Raw genomic sequence first — 21,860 nt, 5'->3', positions numbered from 1 at the left:
AGGGCTCCCCCGTATCTAGCACAACCAGCACTGGGCTAGTCAGAATCAACCCTGGTTGCCAAAATACGGGGGGCAAACGACGTACTTTGAGCAACCAGCACTGGGGTCTGATCCGGTCCTGGTTCTGGAAATACAGACAGAAAAAATGTGTAGGGTCCCCCTTTATTATCCAGAACCAGCACCAGACTTTTTCTAGCAGGGGGGCTAATGCCACAGCCAGGGGGGCCCTTTCACTGGGCCCCCCAGCCAAAGCATTAACCCTGACTGTTAGTTAACCTAGGCTGGGGATCCCTTGGGAGCTGGGGACCCCCCAATAAAGGGGTCCCCCTCTCCAGGGCACCCCAGGCCTAGGCTGATAGCCCAAAGCTATCCCCAGCACCCTGGGCAGTGGGTGCTGGGTTGATTGTGTGAAGTGTAAATATTGTCCTTTGCAGGTGAACCACAGGTCCCAGTAAGCCTCCCCTACATGCTGGATGCTTCAGTGTCTTCACCTGGGGGACAGCGGCCTTTAAGCTCTTTTTTATGGCTGTTGCCACCCCAGGGCTTTGGCGTCTTCGCCTGGTGAGCGCCAACCCGCCAGGGCTCCTGGCATCTTTGCCTGGGGGTGGCAGCCAATTAGCTCTTTTGCATAGCTGCCGCCTCCCCAGGGCTTCTGTTGTCCTCTTCACCAAGTGGGCGGCAGCCTGTGTCAGCTCTTTTTTATGGCCACCGCCCACTAGGACTTCCAGTGTCTTCTTTCTTTGGGAGCTCATCATTGCTCCCTCCCGGCTGACGAACTGCCATGCCACCTCCTCGCGCCGGCTTATATAAGCCAGTCAAGCGGATGGGGCGATGACATCACAAACCAAGATTGGCTCGTGACAGCCATCTTTGAATTTCAAAAATGGCGCTTAAGCGAGATTTTTTAAATGGACTTCGCTGCTGAACTCTTGAAATTGGCAGGCAAGGACTGGATCCTCTTGGATCCAAGCCTGCCTTCAACGCCCTTACTGCCGCCGGTTCCTCCGCCGCCGCTGGGTCACACTGACGCCCGCATTGCCGCCGCTGACATTCGCGCCGCTGCTGATGTCTGCACCACTGCTGATGGCCGCACGCCACTGGGTTCTTGCAGCTTCTACCGCCCGACTGTGCCCTTATAATATGTTGCACTCCTGTAGAAAGAAGGCACTCTCCAGACTGTTTAAAATGTTTGAAATTTTTATTTTGAACTTTTTGAACATGCTATCAAGACGCTGACGTTTCGATCTTATTGTGAATCTATCTCAAGGCTGAGTTTTAGGCAGTATGAATAATGCACTGTTATGCAAATAAATACAATAAATGCAATAATTGCAATATGAAGAAACATGGTCTCCCATCTAATTCTTGGTTTAGGGAGTGGTTGAGAGTGAGCAGCGCCATAATAGGGCCTTTCTGTGCCCTGTGCCAGCCACGCCCCTTAAGTGTATGACGTCATGGGGAGGGGGAGGTGTCGGCAGTGCAAGGATTTACAGCACTGACCGGAGTATCCTCAGGATGCTCCAGGGACAGTAAAAACTGCACTGTGCATTCAAAGGATGCTCCAGATGGCACAGCATTCAGGGTGCAGGGTTCAGTTCCAGGCACCCTGCTTGCCAGATGCAGGTGTCGTGGGTGAGTGGCGGGACTGCCCACAGGGCTTTGTGCGGAGGCACCTCTATTTATGGCTCGGTGAGTGAGGGTTATATCGCTGGTGGAGGTGTCAGGTTGGGGAGTGATAGTGAGAGGTATTTCAGTATTTGATAAATGTTTTTTTGTGAGTATCAGTGGAAAGAGGGTACTGCATATGGATTGGATGGATGGGCGAGTGGGTGGGTGGTTTACGTGGTGACGCGTATGTGTGAGGTAGTGTTGTACAGGTAGCTAGAATTACACCTCTACAGTCACACCAGCAGCCGGACTCACAATCATCCCTCTTGCGCCCTGGTGGGGAGCTGCTGGAGCGGCGTGAAGTGGGAAGCATTTGGACTATCTGGTCTCACCGGGACAGAGGAAATACAGGAGCAAGGTTGGTCGGGAGACCCCCCGTCCCATGACATCTTGCACCAGCATTGTACATACATATCCAGCACACAGGGGAACTGCTTCTGGACATTAGACTCTGTATGGTGAATATACATAACAGACTGTTATCCTAATATGACTACTATTCTTTAGGCACAATCTACTGAGAGCTTATTAGCGCTACATTGTATCTGAGCTCACACTATTGATTCATGAGTCTTCAATTTGTACAGAATATAGCCTAGAGATTATCCAGAGTGGTTTGAATGTACATATTTTTAATGTTGAACTGCAGTTAATTTATTCATATGTTTAATAAATGTATCTGATATATTATCTACAGCCTTGGGATTAATGTATTGACACTAGCGCATCCACCTGTTTATATGTTTTTATGAGGGTATTCTGCAGGAATCCCTCTGGCGTCAGCAGCAAGTGTCTGTACTGGACAGAACCTGAACAAACAGTGCACCATTTTTTCCTTCTTTTTAGAATTATACCTGAGCCTGACAGATTCTGTGTCTCTGGTGTTCATTTTAGACCAGGACACTAAGATGTCTCTTTACGGCTCTGCACCCTGGTGATCAACAAGGGACAGTGGCAGTGCCAGTGAGCGGGATGCATCAACACTAAAAATGTGGTCAAACCTCAGAAAATGCAGTTTTCAGAGGTTTGACCGCAATCACTAAATGCAACTTGTTCCCGTTAGGCAATGCCATAGGCAACACGATTCCCGGCAGCGCCTGGCCGACAAAAGCAGAGTTCCCCGCAGCGGAAGCCTAACAGTGCTGGAAATCCCGATCGTCACAAAGGTAAGTATAAACTAACCTACCCTAACCCCCCCTTCCCCGCTGCCTAAACCTAAGTCCCCCGGTGGGGTGCCTAACCCTAAGTCCACCCCCAGGTGCCCTAAACCTAACCCTCCCCCCCAGCGGCTGTCCGCTTGCAGCGCCCGGCGTCGGGGAAATGACAGGAGTTAAGATATAGACGCCGGTCATTTATCCCACGCCGGGATAAAGCCGTCTTCCCGCTTGTATACCCTCTCAGGGTCCCCCATGGCTAGTGCATGCACTGGTCAACGGCTGTGCATGCGCAGAAGGTCTCCCAGGTCATAAACCTTGAAGTCCCCACAACACAAAGGACATCTCTTATCAGTGAGAGCTGTCCTTTCTTTAAATCTTCATGCATACGGCTTTACTAAACGCTGGTATGCATGCATGCGACCAATGACAGGATGCATCACATCCAAAATGCGATCCTTGATGCATCTACCCAGTGTCCCTTCAAAAATGTCAGCTTCAAGCCCATGTGGACCTTAATCTCACACTGCATAAATGACACTTACCTGTCCGTCAGCACAACAGAAATCACAGGGATCACGGTTACATTTGATCTAATAGTGTATGGATAAGGGCCGGCTCCAGGGGTCGGAGCACCCTGTGCTGGCTCCTTAGAGGGCGCCCTTACATCGCGAGCGGCTGAAAATGGGAGCATGGCCTAATTACCATAGACCACGCCCCCTATGTGTCGTTATTTGGAGGCGTGCCCACATGGCAACGCCTCCAAATAAAGTCAGGCTGGGGGAGCCTCACTAGCTGGGCTTCCCCCAGCTCTCTCCCATCACTGAATGGATGCCGCGCGCATCTATTCAGAGTCTGGCACTGTTTTTTTACTCATGGGCTGGCTGCTGACACTGACAGGCAGGCTGTATGTGGTGGGGTGCGGCACGCCTGGCACATAGTCACACACACACAGCCTGCCCTGCCAGTGCCAGCCTGAGCCCATGATGATGTGATAAGATGAGCGCATTCACTTACCGTCTCTCCTCCACACGGACGCCCTCGTCGCCTCGTCCAGGCCTCGGCGTCCGGCCAGTACTCAGTCTCAGGGACCAGAGTGCAGAGTCTGCAGATACGCTGGGTGAAAGCACAGCAGCGGGGTGGGTGGACTGTGCAGAGCCCAGCATGACAGTGCAGGGCCGGGCCAGCCAGGGAAAATGGCGGCTGAAAATCGGCGTGCCCACTGTAGGTGGCGACCTCATGCGGCCGATCAGGTGGAACCCTATCAAATGATTCCCCATACCGAATTTAATGTCTAATGATGTTACCATGTTGTCTAAAAAACACCGGAAATTACAAATTTCAGTACGTTATACACAGCACTTCTGAGAGGTGAAAGCATGATTCAAATGATACTGCTCTTAACCCTATTGCTATTCCTCTGGCTATGTGTTAATGGATGATAACCTCTGTTTTCTAAACTATTGCAATGTTAGCTGAAATGCATTGTCTATCGAAAGGTTCTTCCTAGTGATATATTTGTAGACTTGTTTGGGGGGTATTTATGAGACAGACCAGAAGTGCTCCAGGATTATGACATCACACAGACTCCTGCCGAAGCTAAACAGGGGACAGCTGAGTCACATAATCCCCCCTCCCCCTATGTGAGCAAATTCCGAGCATTCTTACTAAGCTTCAACTTTACTGCAGAACTTTTTTTTTCAGCTGCCAACTCTCCAGACTTTGGGACAAAGAAAATGGATTACTGAAGGACAACTAAGCCTAAATTACAGATTGGCTTATATAAAAGAGCTACTAATACCATTCCTAGTATATTATATACATGAAAGTTTCTGAACTGAAGGTGTTTTAGATAAACTAAAAGTAATTTATTAACGTGCATAACACTATGGTGTAAATATCATGCTCCACCAATGCATGAAAACCACATTTCATTATATTTTTGGCAGAAACTAGCATAGTGCATATTTGCCGACATTCTGGCAACCCCACCGGGAGGGGGAAGCCAGGTCGTACAAGCAGGGGGGCGTGGTGCGGTAGAGGGGGGTGGGCTAGGGATACTACTAGGCAATGCGGCACGTCCATGGAATTGCATCATTAGCCCAGGCCGCACTGCACAATGCCACAAAGTGAATCGCATCATTGCCCCCCACTGCAGGGGTTTGTCTGGGATTCGCGGGAGGACCGGGGGGGTCGGCTGCCAGCCGGGATGATTACCTACTTTTTCAGGAGGATTGGAGCACACACGATTTTCGGGAGGCTCCCGGCAAAATCGAGAGAGTAGGTAAGTATGGCATAGTGCCCATAATCACCAACTACCCAAAGCCAGGTACTAAGGGGCCTATTCATAATTACATAATTACATACTAGCCTACACTACTGGGAGTCGCAGGAGGCTCCAGATTTTTCGGGTAGCCCCTTGCACCCCTGGAAGCGTAGGCAGATCTCCCCCATCCTGCCCACTTCCTAGTTAAGCGGGCAGGATGGGGAGATTTAATGGGGAATTTGCGGGTCTGTAGGTACAGGGCGGGGCTAAATTACGCAAATCACATCATTTAGCCCCACCCCCTCATCGCAGACCCGCGAATCGCAGACTTTTCCCGGAAAGGGGTGGGGCATAACTATGACTACTGTCCAGCCCCATCCCCCGAACCGGCCAGCAGCATCTCTCTGGGCTGCTCACGGAAAGGAGTTTTGCAAAGTCGGTAAGTACGCATAATTATCACTAGTGATAACTATGTTTTAAACTCGCTGCAAAGTGTTTTGTAGGCATTCATCATGCCTAACTAACAAAAGTATCACTTCTTTGCGGAGTCAGCTTTTTGGAAAAGTGATACTTTTCCCCTGCAACTGAGGTATCCACAAGTATTTCCTCACTGTTGCATGTCTCTCCCCCTCTCTATTCCCCGCTGCCTTTCACCCCCTCCGCCCTCTGGTGTCTGATCCAGCCACTGCGGGTGTCCGATCGCACCCCCTCCGTTGCATCATGGGTATCCAGTAACCCCCCCCCTTGATGCAACTTCTCAGCCCAGCTCACCTGTCTTCTGTTGGTGAGCGGGACACATGTCTGCGGTGAGAGCTCCGGGGCTCTGCAGAACAGACACAGCAGGGAGGGGTCTTAATAGATCCCTCTGCTGTGACTGGCATGTAAATCTTCACAGGCTGCCATGTAAACAGCAGCCTGTGAAGATTATCGGGGGCTGAACGCCATCTCAGGATGGCGTTCAGTAACACCATCTCAGAATGGCGTTTAGTAAAACCATCAAGTTCCAAAAAAAATGCTCGGAACTTGATGAATTGCCCTGACACTTAATATTTACAAAAGTATGTGAGAATGTTCATTTTCACCTGCTTTTGTAAAAAATAAGTGATGATGGATAAGCCCCTAACACAGTACTTGTAGCTACGAAATACCCAGAGCCAGAAACTAGCATTGATTGTAACTAGAGATGAGCGGGTTCGGATTAGTTGCGGATTTTTCCCGGCAAAAAACGGGACTCAGAAAGAGGCAAAATGTCATCTTTTATGGACAAACATCATCATTCCTGGACTTTTGTCCAGGAATGATGATGTTTGTCCATGAAAAATAAAATTTTTCCTCTTTCTGAGTCTCGTCTTTTGCCGGGAAAAATCCGAACTCGGCGTGGATCCGAACATTTGAAGGGTATTATGTGGGGGCTTCAGCTCCCGAAGCCTGACCAAAGGAGCAACCATCGCGACAATCGGTCGTAATGGTTGCATTGGTGATCCCAACCTATGACGTCGGTCACAGTGCTGGAATCACAAATGTAGCAAGGAGGTGTCTGACCCCTCCTTCTGCGTTTGCAACTGAGATAGATGGATTTGCACGGCCGCTTGTGTGCAGCTCTGCAAGTCCGTCCATCTCTGAATCAGGCCCACAGCCTGAAGGTAATTTTATACAATGTTTCTAATATAGTTGTGCATTAAATAAAGTTTGTGTAAACTGAACCATTAGAAAGCAAAGATGTCACTAATAATTGGATATGGGAGACTCAACCTGTATATGTAATGTAATTATAGAACTATTTAAGAGAGATGCAGTTCTGCTGAAAACAGAACACACTGAAACTTTGGGGTGACGAGTAGAACCAAGTCCTGACTCGGGTCTACTCTTTAAGTTCGGATCTTGGATCTAAAAACCAGATCTCAGGTTTTGGTCTGCATGTAAACCAGTCCTGTCAATTAGGCTGCGGAATCCAGGCACTGCAAGCGAGGTCACATACACTGAATGGCACACGTGCAGCACAGATCCTGCGAATGTACCTACTGGCCACCATTGGAGTTGCTTGCAAGCCATCAAGTTTGCATACAACTCTGAATCAGGCCCTCTAACCATAACTTGCAACCTGGGGGGGTTCTCTGAGGTTCAATCAAAGATGTGGAAAGATCTCCAGGGACTTTTCTCAAGAAAATGCAGTGTGAAATGGATAGCAGCAGTCGCATCAAAAGGATACTTACCTGCTTCTGTCGGGATTGTAACCTAGTCGGGATGCCGGCGTCGGGATTTTGAATACTGGGATCCTGAGTGCCAGAATCCTGTTCCCAACCCCTTTCTGATAGGTTAGTAGTTTTGGAGAATATTTTTGCAGTCTTGTTTCTAATATTGTATCTTGTATCTTTCAATATTGCAGCTTACTCTATCAGACTTGCAGCCCTGTCTAGGAGATGTGCAGCCCCACTCAACTCCCACATTCTCTGAATGCTATGGAAATTCTATATTGGTCTGCTTAGCTCTAGGACTGATGTGCACACAATAAACACACTTGTGTCTTCTCTCGCTCAGCAGACCCAATTTCTGAGTAGTGTGCAGTCTAAGGTCCTCTGTCTGGCTTCAGGACTCCCCCACACACAGTTTCCTCTTGTGTTGTGTTTTATAACCTACAGCAAGTTCAGGAACTGAGCAGGTTCTTGCTTCTGTGTTACTATGGCTCCTAAAGGTAAAGCAGCCAGCCAACCTGTGTTACCCAACTGCTTACATATTCCTATGCTACACTTCTGCATTTTTGTTTATCTTCCTCCAGCTCTGGTGCCAAAATCCCTGATTTTGGCACATTCTGTCATAACATCCTGCGTCCTTGCAGCTCAGGCATGCTGGGAACTGCATTGGATGGCCTCAGTTTTGGAACGAATGAGACTTGCCCCTCCCCCTCAAGTGAGTGCAAGGTCCTGGGTAACAAACACACATAGGGCCTGATTCAGTAAAGATCGCTATTTTGTGTACGCAGCTGCGAATGTATGCGAATGCCTGCCATAGCTCATCAGGCACAGAGATGCCCACTGCTGCTTTCTCACATCCGTACTACCTTGCACTCCTGCGTATACATCGGTACCATCGGCCCGTCACGCACAATTACAGCAGGTCTTACAGTACTTTTGCTGTGTATGCAACCGCAATAGCTAATTTATGCACGCTCAGGAAACGGCGTTCAAACGGATACACACGCCTGCATTGTTTCCAGCCACTTCCCCGTCACCACCCTCAAACGCTTACAGCCTGTCACTCATTCTGCGATGGATTCCTCAGTGCGTCTGTAATCGCAGTGCCATCGCAGCAGACATGCAGAGCGGTGCATACGCAAACGCTGTGTTTAACAATCGATCTGTGTACGTAATTGCAATTGCGTACGCTGCTGAATCAGGCCTATAATCCGCATTAATAAAGTGAATCAATGATTTGCATTTGGTCTTTCAGGAAGCCTTGAAGGTCCCCTCAATAGTCTTACCTTAAGACTTTTTGTGGGCTATAATTCCAAGTGCTGTTCCAAGTTACATGTATTTAGTTTTTAGAATGATTTAATTTTAGATATGAAAAGGATAAATTTTAACGTGTGTCAAATGAAAACATTTCTTGTTTTACATAATCTTTGGGTAAAAGAATAGATAGAGGCAAGCAAATCTGTGGCAGGTGCTAAGCCCACAAATTTTGTTAAGGACGTGTGGACGCATGGTTACACTTGCTAGAAAGTAAATATTTGTTCAAAATAGTGAGTCTCTGCTCACATATCAAATGCACTTTGAGCAGCATTGGCACTAAAAAAAAGTTTTCTAATTAAAAAATACATAGATATTATTAATTTTGAATTGCTATAATGGGGAAAATATGATTTGTTATTTTTAATTAGCAAGTACCACAATCAGGGCCGCGCTAGGCTGTGCTGCGCCCAGCGCCGTCCTGTGTTGCCGTCCCTTCCCTCCTCCGCTCCCTCCTCCTGAGTTTAAATATCTCCTATAGCGCTGGGAGGGAGGTGGGCGTTTCCTGCGCCTTCCGGAAACAGTAGCGCTCAGGGCGACGGACCGGCTTGCCCGTGCCTGGAGCCGCTACTGACCACAATAGCCAGCAAAGCCAATAGCCAATTAGAGATGTGTGCCGACCCTCTTGTTTTGGTTTTGGATCTTCCCTGGTTTTGGATTTGGATTGGATTTGCCAAAACCTCACCTCCGTGTTTTGTTTTTCGGTTTTGGTTTTGGACCTGGATTTTTTTCTTAAAAAATCATAAAAACAGCTAAAATCACATAAAATGGGCCTGTTTTTGTTCCTACAGTATTATTAACCTCAATAACATTTATTTCCACTCATTTCCAGTCAATTTTGACCATCTCACAGCTCACAATATAGATTTTTTTATCTATTTAAGGGCCAAAAGGTTGCATCCAGCTAGCTGGCTCAAAACTGAGTGATAGAGTTGAGGACTGTGCAAAGATGATGGTTGGGGTACCCCTTGAGGATTGAAGAATTGATAGTTGATAGTTGGCGCAGCCACTGGCTGAAGTAAGAAGAGTTGATACTTGATAATTGGTGCAGCCACTGGCTGAAGAATTGATAGTTGGTGCAGACACTGGCTGAAGTAAGAAGAGTTGATACTTGATAATTGGTGCAGCCACTGGCTGAAGTAAGAAGAGTTGATACTTGATAATTGGTGCAGCCACTGGCTGAAGAATTGATAGTTGGCGCAGACACTGGCTGAAGTAAGGAGAGATGATACTTGATAATTGCTGCAGCCACTGGCTGAAGAAAGAAGAGTTGATACTTGATAATTGGTGCAGCTACTGTCTGAAGAATTGATAGTTAGTTGATAGTTAATAATTGATGCAGCCTCCGGGCTGAGTAGTAGTGGAATATAGAGCTATGATTAGGAAGGAACCAGTCCTGCAACAGCCTTGAGGGCTGGAACTCTTGACAAGTTGCGGCCATTACAGCCTTGAGGGGCTGGTGAGGATGTACGACATGTGGCCTTTTGGCCATGAAGCAGGATGCAGCCTTTGGGCTGTGTAGCAGCCTTACAGGCTGAGGCCCCTTGGCTGAATGTCACTGTTGTGTGACTTGCGCCGCAGGGTTGACACAACAAGCAGCAGTTGGTTCAGAACTTTCTTTAAAAAAAATGAAAGGGGCATTCAGGAGAAGCTGTCTGTGGCCATTACAATTTCTGGACATTCATAGACCATAACATTAACAATGTCAGGCAGCAATGCCCCAAACAGCACATAATGGAAAGGAAAAAGGTGCAAGATGGAATTGTCCTTGGGCCCTACAACCCACCCTTATGTTGTATATATGAAACAGGACATTCACAGTTTAACAAACCAATCACTTCAGTGACAGGGACTGCCACTTGTGGCTGAAATGATTGGTTTGTTTGGACCCCCACAAAACAAGCTGCCAATGCGCAGTGGACATTGGTGGCAATGATCCCATACACGAACTGGCTTTACAATACATTAGATTAGATGTTGTCATTGTCATCCCCATCAGTGTGTGCATCCTCCTCTTCTTCATACAATATTAATTCGTCCCCGCTGGAATCCACCATTACAGATGCCTCTGTATTTTTTGGACGCAAGTGCTAGTAAAGGTCTTCCTCGTGGAATTTGAAATTCATTTTGATGAACATCATCTTTTCCACATTTTGGGGAAGTAACCTCCTACGACGATCACTGACAAGGTTCCCGGCTGCACTGAAAACTGTTTCAGAGTACACACTGGAGGGTGGGCAAATTAAGTACAGCAAAGCCAGTTTGTGTAAGGGACTCCCAATTGCCTCTTTTTCCTGCCAATAGTGAAACAGACTCTGACATGCCTAGTATTTGGATGCTATCCATAAAATAATTATCCATCATTCTCTTAATGGTGACCGTATCAGACAAAGTCATGGTAGACATGTCACTCATTGTAGCCAGTTTTTTCAGACCCAACCAGATGTCATGAGGTTTTGCTGACTGATCTGCATCATCACCAGCAGAGGGTCTCCTATGAAAATTTAGTTTTTTCCTGGCAGCTGTAGAAAATGAATGCTACCGTGTGACATTTTGCTTGAGCTGACAAGTTTTTCACCACCAGCTCTTTGCATCTTTTCAGATTTATGTCCATCGGAAAGAAAGAAACAAGGTATGACTTAAAACAGAAATGAAATATGCCGTGCTCGGTTTTACCCATATCATACATGGTATCAGCAGCATGGCAATATTAATGCCATAAATGTAGACAAAACAGAAAAACTTTTGCTATCGGCGCTAACAATAATATACTGCAAATTTATGTGTGTGCAGCAAATAAAACAAAGAGGATTTTGTCATGATTGATCAAAGCATTTAAGCCTGCAGCCCAGCATCAAGGGACCACATTTTTCTGCAGGTCCCTAACACTAGCATACAGTTAGGTGCATAAGTATTGGGACATTGACAGAATTCTCATATTTTGGCCTCTATTCACCACCACAATGGCTTTGAAATGAAACAAACAAGATGTGCTTTAACTGCCGACTTTCAGATTTCATTTGAGGGTAATTACATCCAAATCAGGTGAACGGTGTAGGAATTGCAACGGTTTCTATATGGAGGGTGGATTTCTATATGGAGGGTTTCTATATGGAGGGGCGGCCTCTCACTTTTTAAGGGGCCAAAAGTAATGGGACTATCAACTCAAAAGCTATTTCATGGACAGGTGTGGGCTATTCCCTCGTTATTTCACTATCAATTAAGCAGGTAAAGGGTCTGGAGTTGATTCTAGGTGTGACATTTGCATTTGGAATCAGTTGCTGTCGACTCTCAATATGAGATCCAAAGAGCTGTCACTATCAGTGAAGCAAGCCATCATTAGGCTGAAAAATCAAAACAAACCCATCAGAGAGATAGCAAAAACATTAGGTGTGGCCAAATCAACTGTTTGGAACATTCTTAAAAAGAAAGAACGCACCGGAAAGCTCAGCAACACCAAAAGACCCGGAAGACCACAGAAAACAACTGTGGTGGATGACAGAAGAATTATTTCCCTGGTGAAGAAAAACCCCTTCACAACAGTTGGCCAAATCAAGAACACTCTCCAGGAGGTAGGTGTATATGTGTCAAAGTCAACAATCAAGAGAAGACTTCACAAGAGTGAATATAGAGGGTTCACCACAAGATGTAAACCATTGGTGAGCCTCAAAAACAGGAAGACCAGTTTAGAGTTTGCCAAACAACACCTAAAAAAGCCATTACAGTTCTGGAACAACATCCTATGGACAGATGAGACAAAGATCAACTTGTACCAGAGTGATGGGAAGAGAAGAGTATGGAGAAGGAAAGGAACTGCTCATAATCCAAAACATACCACCTCATCAGTGAAGCATGGTGGTGGTAGTGTCATGGCGTGGGCATGTATGGCTGCCAATGGAACTGGTTCCCTTGTATTTATTGATGATGTGACTGCTGACAAAAGCAGCAGAATGAATTCTGAAGTGTTTCGGGCAATATTATATGCTCATATTCAGTCAAATGCTTCAGAACTCATTGGACGGCGCTTCACAGTGCAGATGGACAATGACCCGAAGCATACTGCAAAAGCAACCAAAGAGTTTTTTAAGGCTAAAAAGTGGAATGTTATGCAATGGCTAAGTCAATCCCCTGACCTGAATCCGATTGGGCATGCATTTCACTTGATGAAGACAAAACTGAAGGGAAAATGCCCCAAGAACAAGCAGGAACTGAAGACATTTGCAGTAGAGGCCTGGCAGAGCATCACCAGGGATGAAACCCAGCGTCTGGTGATGTCTATGCATTCCAGACTTCAGGCTGTAATTGCCTGCAAAGGATTTGCAACAAAGTATTAAAAAGTGAAAGTTAGATTTAGGATTGTTTAGTTTGTCCCATTACTTTTGGCCCCTTAAAAAGTGGGAGGCACATATAGAAACCGTTGGAATTCCTACACCGTTCACCTGATTTGGATGTAATTACCCTCAAATTAAATCTGAAGGTCTGCAGTTAAAGCACATCTTGTTTGTTTCATTTCAAAGCCATTGTGGTAGTGAATAGAGGCCAAAATATGAAAATTCTGTCAATGTCCCAATATTTATGCACCTGACTGTATATGCCCAGCAATCATTACATTGCAGTTAAATGTACTCACCTCCTAGATACAGAGGGACACATCTATACTGCTACTGGTACCATGTATGATATGGGTAAAACCGAGCGCGGGCATATTTCTTTTCTGTTTTGTTTCAACATTTTGCGTTGTGCTATCATGGCAGCTTTCAATTAAGGCTATAAAAGGCCAAGTTGGGTGTGGCTAACAACCAGCCCCTGTATAGATGTGTCCCTCTGTATCTAGGAGGTGAGTACATTTAACTGCAATGTAATGATATGCTGGGCATATATGAGGGTTGTTCAAAAAGTAATGCCTAAATGCTCACAACTCAAATTTTATTATAGATACAGATTTCAAAATTTGCAGTAAAATACTTTGCAGTCTTAGTAACAGAATGACTCTACTCAAAAAATTCACCATCTGCCCTCAAACATTTTCTCCACCTCTCAACCCAAGCTGTGAATCCACTTTGGAAAAATTCTAGTGGTTGGTGTTTGACCCAGGAACGTATAGCGTTTTTAACAACCTCTATGTCTTCATAGCACGGAGACAGTATTTGAGAGGGCCAAACAGATGAAAGTCAGAAGGGGCCAAATCAGGACTGTATGGTGGGTGTGGCATTATTGACCACCCCATTTTGGCAATGGTCGCAGATGTTGCCATTGAAGTGTGAGGTCTGGCATTGTCGTGATGTAAGATGACATTTGACAGTCGATTTGTTGACCTTTTTTTGAGGATGGCTTCTTTCAGCTTCTTAAGTGTAATAATGTATTGATCACTGTTGATTGATTGGTTTTGTTCCAAGTAATTGATGAGAATAACACCTCGGCAATCCCAGAAGAATGTGGCCATGACCTTGTTTACGGATCGCTGTGATTTAAACTTTTTTGGCCTAGGTGAACTTGGGTGTTTCCATTGCTTTGATTGGGCCTTTGTTTCTGGGTCATAAAGGAATACCCAGGTCTTATCTCCTGTATTGACATTTTCCAAAAATGTCTCAGGGTTGGCTTCAAAGTTGGTCAAAAGGTCATTGCACACTTCCACCCTCTGGGCCTTATAATCCCTGGTTAATTGCTTTGGAACCCATTTAGCACACACTTTACGATATCCCAAATCATTGATTAGTGTTTCTACAGTGCCATGGTTACATTCTAGTTCATCGCTGATATCTCTGATGATCACACAATGGTCTTTCTGAATCATGGCATCGACTTTGTGTCGGTTCTCTGCTGTCACTGCAGTTGATGGTCAGCCACCCCGAGGTTTGTCGCACACGGATGATTCTCCCACCTTCTGACATTGCTATAGTCAATTGTACGCTCACCATACACTTTTTTCAGTCTTTTGTGGATTTCTGTTGCACTGCAGCCTTCTTTTTCCAGAAATTCAACGACGGCTCTTTGTTGCATCCATGGTATTTCTTGGACTACCTAAACAAAACTACATATATAGTTAGCAGACATATTAAAGTACAAACTGACAAAGTTTCAAATAAATGTTGAGTATTATTTCAGAGTTGTGAGCATTTAGGCATTACTTTTTGGACAACCCTCGTATGCTAGTGTAGGGACCTGCAGAAAAATGGGGTCCCTTGATGCTGGGCTGCAGGCTTAAATGCTTTGATCAAATCATGACAAAATCCCCTTTGTTTTATTTGCTGCACACACATAAATTTGCAGTATATTATTGTTAGCGCCGATAGGAAAAGTTTTTCTGTAAGGTATGACTTAAACCTAGGATCAAGTATGGTCGCCAAAATATAGTGATCTGATTTCAAGAGATTGACGACCCTTGGATCCTGGCGAATGAAGGGCTTGATCTACAAGTCTGACATACTTAGAGGAATCACTCCGTTTTAGCTCCTCCTTCACTTTCTCCAGCTGCTTTTGCAAAAGTCTGATTTGGGGCATGACCTGGCTCAAGCTGGCAGTGTCTGAAATAACTTCACATGTGGCAAGTTCAAAGGGTTTGAGAACCTTGCACAACACGGAAATTATTCTCCACTGTGCATTCCTGCTCCTCTTCCTATGTCATAGGCCGCAGCGTAGCCTTGGATGGCCTTTTTCTGCTTCTCCATCCACTGAAGCATATAGAGGGTAGAATTCCACCTATTTATTACCTCTTGCTTCAGCTGATGGCAGGGCAAATTCAACAGTTCTTGCTGGTGCTGCAATCTTTGACACGCAGTTGCTGAATGTCGAAAATGTCCAGAAATCTTTCGGGCCACCAAGAGCATCTCCTGCATGCCCCTGTCATTTTTTAAAAAATGTTGCACCACCAAATTCATTGTGTGAGCAAAGCATGGCATTGTCAGAAATCACAGATCCCGAGGAGAGTCCAAGTGTAGTAAGCCATTTTGTAATGATTTCCCTGAGTTTTTCTAACAGGTTCTCAGCAGTATGCCTCTTAGTGAAACCAGTTCTACACAGAGTAGCCTGCCGCTGAATGAGCTGGCATTTGTTAGATGCTGCTGCTGTTTACACTGTTGGAGGCAATACACCTACCCAGTGGACTGTCACAGTCATGAAATCTTTAGTTTGCCCTGTACCACTTGTCCACATATCTGTGGTTAAGTGGGCAGTGGGCACAACAGCATTTCGGAGGACATTAATAAGGGTTTTTTTATGTCCTTGTACAGATTGGGAATTGCTATTCTAGAGAAGTGGAATCTAGAAGGGACACGGTAGCTGAGACACAGAAACTACATTGACTGTTTAAAACCCTATGCATTAATGGCGGATACTGGATGCACATCTAATACCAGCATAGCTGCTATGGCGTCAGTAATCCTCTGTGCAACTGGGTGTTTGCTGTCATGCTTGTTTGCCAATGCAATAGATTGTGTGATAGTCAATTGTTTGGTTGAACTTGAACTACTAAAAGTAGTCTTCTTCCTGGTCCCCTTCTGGGATGAAGATCCACTCATAGCAACAGCAGCAGCAGGCGTAACACTCAAGGATCCTTCTGAGGAACAACGGATAGGAGAGGAGTCAGTCCTTATGATATTGGAAGCAGGACTACTTCCGATCACGAATGAGGATATTGATGATGATGCAGGTGTTGGTGGTGGAGATTACAGGTTCTTGGATCTAGATAGAAGGGAGCAGCTAAGTGACACTGGATTGCTGTTTGGATTTTTGTCCACAAAGTTTCTATACCATTTCCAATTTGATGAATGCAGGTTCCAAGATGGTTAAGGTCCTTACCTCTACTCACTGTTATATGGCAATGGTTACAAATGGCTTGGCAAAGGTTGTCTGGATTTCAGTGGAAATAATTCCACACATGAGAAGTGGATTTTTTGGTCCTTTGCCCAGGCATGGCAACAATGGGATTTTTCCCACCATGAGCAACAACTGTTGCCTGATTTACAGTTTTTACACAAACATCCTTGGCAGCAACATCCTCATCATCATCAACATCCTCATCATCCTTGTTGTTATCACCAAATACATAAATATCCTCCTCATCTTCCTCGTGCAATTCCACAGAAGCATCCTCGATTTCTACATCAGCAGGTTGACTTGTGCTGCTCATCCCCACATTTGCAAAGGGCACACAAATAGTGGAAGGAGGATCCTCTTCAAGTACAGTATTAGAAAGGTCAGGCTCACACATGGCAACTGTGGACACACTTGGACTCTCCTCGAGGATTTGTGATTTTTCAGAGCACACAGTTGGTACCGGTGTCTTACTCATCTTAACAATTAAATTTTTTTTGTACCTCTCCTACAAGCAGAGGGGCTTAAATCATCACTAGAACCACCAGTCATAAATAATAAAGGCCAAGGCCTTATCCTTTCCTTGCCACTTCGTGTAGTGAATGGCATAGCTTTAGATGTTTGTTTCTTTAACAGGGTAAAAGGTGATTTTTTTGGCCTGACTTAAGCCCTGCATATCGGCCTTCATAGATGACGTTGACGGCCTTGCATCGTCATCATGACTGCTGCTGTCAGCTACAAGACTGGTATGTGGATCCTGCTCTCCTGTCATGTGACTGTCCTCCATACTCACTGCTGTCTTACTGCAGTGTCACCAAGCAATTATAGCGCAGCTAACGCACACAACCAACCACACACACAATAAACTGTTTTTATTTTCTCACTGGTGGTGTGGCTAACACGTACACACAAAAACTAGTTTTTATTTTTTCACTGGTGGTGTGGCTATCATGAACACACAGTAAAATTGTTTTTACTTCCACACTGATGGTGTGGCTAATACGCAATTACGCACACACAAAAAGTTGTTTTTATTTTCTCACTGGTAAGGTGACTAACACGCACACACCAAAAAAATTGTTTTTATTTTCACACTGGTGGTGTACACACAAAAAAATTGTTTTTATTTTTTCACTGGTGGTGTGGCAGGTTTACACTCACACACTAAAAAATAGTTTTTATTTTCACACTGGTGGTGTACCCACAAAAAATAGTTTTTATTTTTTTCACTGGTGGTGTGGCAGGCTAGAACGCACACACCAAAATATTGTTTTTATTTTCACACTGGTGGTGTGGCTAATACGCAATTCTGCACACACAAAAATTGTTTTTATTTTTTTTACACAGGGGTGAAGAAGAGCACCCCTGATGGACAGAGCACCTCCTGGACAACACAGCAGAACAGCCAGCCAACACCTATGTACAGGACAGCAGCCAGCCCCTATGGACAACAGTAAGCCAGCCCTTATGGACTACAGCCAGCCAGCTCCTATGGACAGGACAACAGCCAGCCAGCCCCTATGGATAACAGCCAGCCCCTATGGATAGGACAACCTCAAAACACCCAGCCCCTATGAACAACAGCCAGCCCCTATGGACAACAGCCAGCCAGCCCCTATCGACTACAGCCAGCCAGCCCCTATGGACAGGACAACAGCTAGCAATAGCCAGTCAGCCTCTATGGATAACAGTCAGCCAGCCCCTATGGACTACAGCCAGCCAGCCCCTATGGACAGGACAACCTCAATTATGCAGCACAGCTCCCAGCACAACCTAGTAGTAGTGACAACAAGTCACAATGCACAACAGCAGCCACACAGCAGCGCAGCACAGCTCCCAGCCTCTTCACTCTCCACAGCCGGAATGAAAAATGGCGGCGATCGCGGGACCTTTATAGAATCCAAAACTCGTGAGAATCTGGCAGCGGGATGATGATGTTTTGCCTCGTTTTCAGATCCGAGTCAGGCGGGAAAACCCAGGGCGACACGGATCTGACTCGGATCCCCGAAGTTCGGGTGGGTTCAGATCTCTGTGATCCGAACCCGCTCATCTCTAATTACAATACAAAAAAAGATATCTTGAGGCAAGTGACAGACATGTCCTGCTCACAAAAGCTTACAATATTCACACAGTTTCGGATATATTAAAAGAAGCATTAAGAAAATGTTTTGGTTTAACTGAATGGTACAATTTGGAAATCCTAGGTTCAGGCACGCCTTTCTGATTGATGCAGTTGGTCTTGTGGCCAAATTTTCTATATGGTAGCTATATTTCTGTCTATATTTTGTTGTTATGTATTTTTGTATATCACTGTTTATAAGCTATTGGATATTTTGTAACAAATATTTGTACATGACTTTGTATTTGGATTTCTTTGTCAATCTGTCAATAAAACTATTTAAAAAAAAAAAAACAAGACAAAAGCTTACAATCTATTGTTAAAGTAGCACAAAAGGCACAATTGAATCATCTGCATTGATTAGTAAAGGTATAAAGTAGAGATGTGCGGGTTTGGTTTTACTCGGATATGTTTGGATCTCAAAAACGGCATCTGATTGGCTATCGGCTATCACGTGTTTTGGAAAGCCAATATACTAAATCCGAACTAATCCGAATTTACCATAATTTTGGTGAAAAGAGCCAAGTAAAACCGAATACGCGCATCTCCAGTTTAAAGTGTTCCAGAGTACAGAGTGAATCAACCATCTATCTTTTCCCATCAATAAAGAGATTTGCAGATAGTGCCATGGTGGTGGGTATAGTCATACATGGGCAGGGGATGTCAGAGTCAGGCATTATGGAGCAGAGATACATGGGCAGGGGGAAGTAGAGACACCTATGTGCAGGAGGTGGGCAGAAACCTATGGACAGGTGGTGGGCAGAGGAGAAGTAGACACCTATGGGCAGAGGGGAGCAGACATCTATGGGAAGAGGGGGAGCAGACACCTATGAGAAGGGGGGGCAGAGGCACATTATTATGGGGGAGAGCTGACACACAATGCGGGAACAACATGTAGGGTAACTTAAAGTTGGGTGGGCATTACAGTGCATAACGGCCAGGAAAAGTCAATGCAGGACTTCTCCGTGCTCATAGGTGTTTTCACAATCTCCCTGAAATGCTTTTTCGAAAGTAGTCAAGTGTGGTCCTGCAATCTCGCTTACAGAACTTCCAAGCCGCAGCATGCGTTTGGGTGGCGGTACGGGGACGTACCTGGTCTGCGTTCCCAGCAATATTGTCCTCATTTTCCATGAGTGCTGAGGCCATTGTCTGTGTCGGTGGATGCAGATTTCCTGGCCTTGCAAGCTGCCAGCTTGAGTCAGCTGAAGCTTACTCAGATTGGCCGGTGCCGTCGCCAACGCAATTGATGGTTGCAATTGTCATCCGAAGCAGCATCTATGGATGCTAGACTTGGATCGCTATTCCTGTCAGATGCCTTCTGCAGTATTTTAATATTTAATGGACGAAAGCAGCTGTGTGCAATACCGTCCGGACCGGAATCAGGCCCTTGTTATGCCGCTACAGTGTGACGCAATATAACCCAACAGAGTCACTAAGTAAGAGCTTCCACCTATAACACCAGCCCATTATTCCCTTTGTGACTGGATATGCACACTGGTACTTAGGCTGGCGCCAGGACTTACTCTCGGCACAGTGTGGGCTTATCTTACTAACACCTGAAGGTCGGAGGTGGTACACAGTTGGGATGTACCTGAGCTAGCAATCTCAATCTGGGCGGAGGTTAAATGTGAATACCCAGCGATGGACTTGGCAAGGACTGATACGCCAGCAGGTGGACAACAGGTAAGGCAGTTCCCTGTTGCCGGCGGAGATGGTAGTTCCGCAGATATGATCGCACACTAGAATGTGAGTGGACCACAGGTAGCGATAGAGATATGCTGTGGTAGGGCTGCACTTGATGGCAAGAGTCGCAGGCATTACTGGGAACAGCTGACTTGTATACAACTGGGCTGCAGGAAGGAACAGCGACTGGCTGCAGCTGAAAACTTCCAAATACTGACAGCTTCCTTGCTGCCTAACAACAGCCAGGACTGGAAACTGCAAGACAGTCAGAAGTCCTGGTAGCGGATCCTAACAGCCCTCGGTCGTCAGGCTCTGCCTCTGACAGCATCAGTGACACCGGCCATGTAGCTGCCCCTGTTGCATAGTACATTGCTATGGTCATCAGCACTGATAGGAAGCAGGACTCAATGATCAGTCCAGTTCAGATGGTGGCTCACTGGCTGGGCCAACTGGAAAAAAGCACTACATGCTGTTAGCAGGCAGTAACTGTGCCACCATCGGGGCATTGCGCCCTGAGTGATGGCAACTGCTGCTTAGCCCTTGCTACGGCCCTGACAATAAGTTGGATGTGTCACCATAATATATTAGTAAAATAGGAATAGTAAACGCCATTTTCCTGGGCAATAGAAAATCAATTTCCGGGCCAATTTATCAAAGAAAGTTCGCCAGCGATGCTTGTGTGATGCACCACTCCCTGGCGATACTAACTAGCAGCGATAAGAATATTCTATTTACTGATTCACCAGCTAGTCTCTAGGCCGCCTGCATATGCGCGAGTGAACTCGTCAGCAAGCCCATGCAGAGTGGAAATTTCAGCCCGAACTTCCAGTTCCACTGCTGTGGAAATTTATAATACAATAAAAAAAAGATGTAAAATCGAAAAATAAGTATGGATTTTTATATTGTTACTTTAAGAAAAAAACCAATATAGCATTTTTTTCCTTACTGAACCCCTGCTATCGCCAACCTGAGATGGCGATAGTGATTAGAGAACAGAATGTCACTGTCCATATTAAATAAGTGGTAGCCACTGCTGGCCGTCGCCTTTGAAAATAGTAACAATCCTATCTCAGGAGAAAACAACTGTTTTTGCCAGAGAGAGCTTTTCGGAGCTTAATAAACCCACCCCCTTACTCCCCAGTGCCAAAGGATGCCCCCCATCTCCCACTCCTCTTTGCCATGGCCCCACCCCCTCACCTTATTGCATACCTCCCATCTGTCCCGCACATGGCATCTGTTCTCTTGTGTATTGACTGCATGGGGGCTGCCCAGCATCTCGGAGAGTGCTGGGCATGCCCCCAAAGTGATGAAAACGGGGGAAGCCGCGAGGCTCCGCCCCATTTTCCATAGACTCCACCCCTTTTCTCAAGCCACACCCCCTTTTTGGTTGCGTGCCTCCTTCATATGTGAAAATGTTGGGAGGTATGTTATTGCACAGCGCAGGGCATGGGGGACTAATCAGGGCTGGATTTTCCACAAGGCAACATAGATGCCCGCCTCGTGCCCCCGTGTTTAGGGCCGGGCCCCACGAAATCCAGCCCATCCATCACAAGGCTGGCTTCCACTTATAGCTGTAAATGTTTTACAGAGGCCTTAGTAACGGGGCTCAGACCAGTAATATCACTAATACTGGCACTGGGCTCCATTACTGT

The sequence above is a fragment of the Taudactylus pleione genome, unplaced genomic scaffold (genome assembly GCF_031769625.1).
Source record: "Taudactylus pleione unplaced genomic scaffold, aTauple2 ptg000039l, whole genome shotgun sequence".
Classification (NCBI taxonomy): Eukaryota; Metazoa; Chordata; class Amphibia; order Anura; family Myobatrachidae; genus Taudactylus; species Taudactylus pleione.
The sequence above is the reverse complement of the archived record's forward strand: the minus strand, read 5'-3'. Positions refer to the sequence as shown.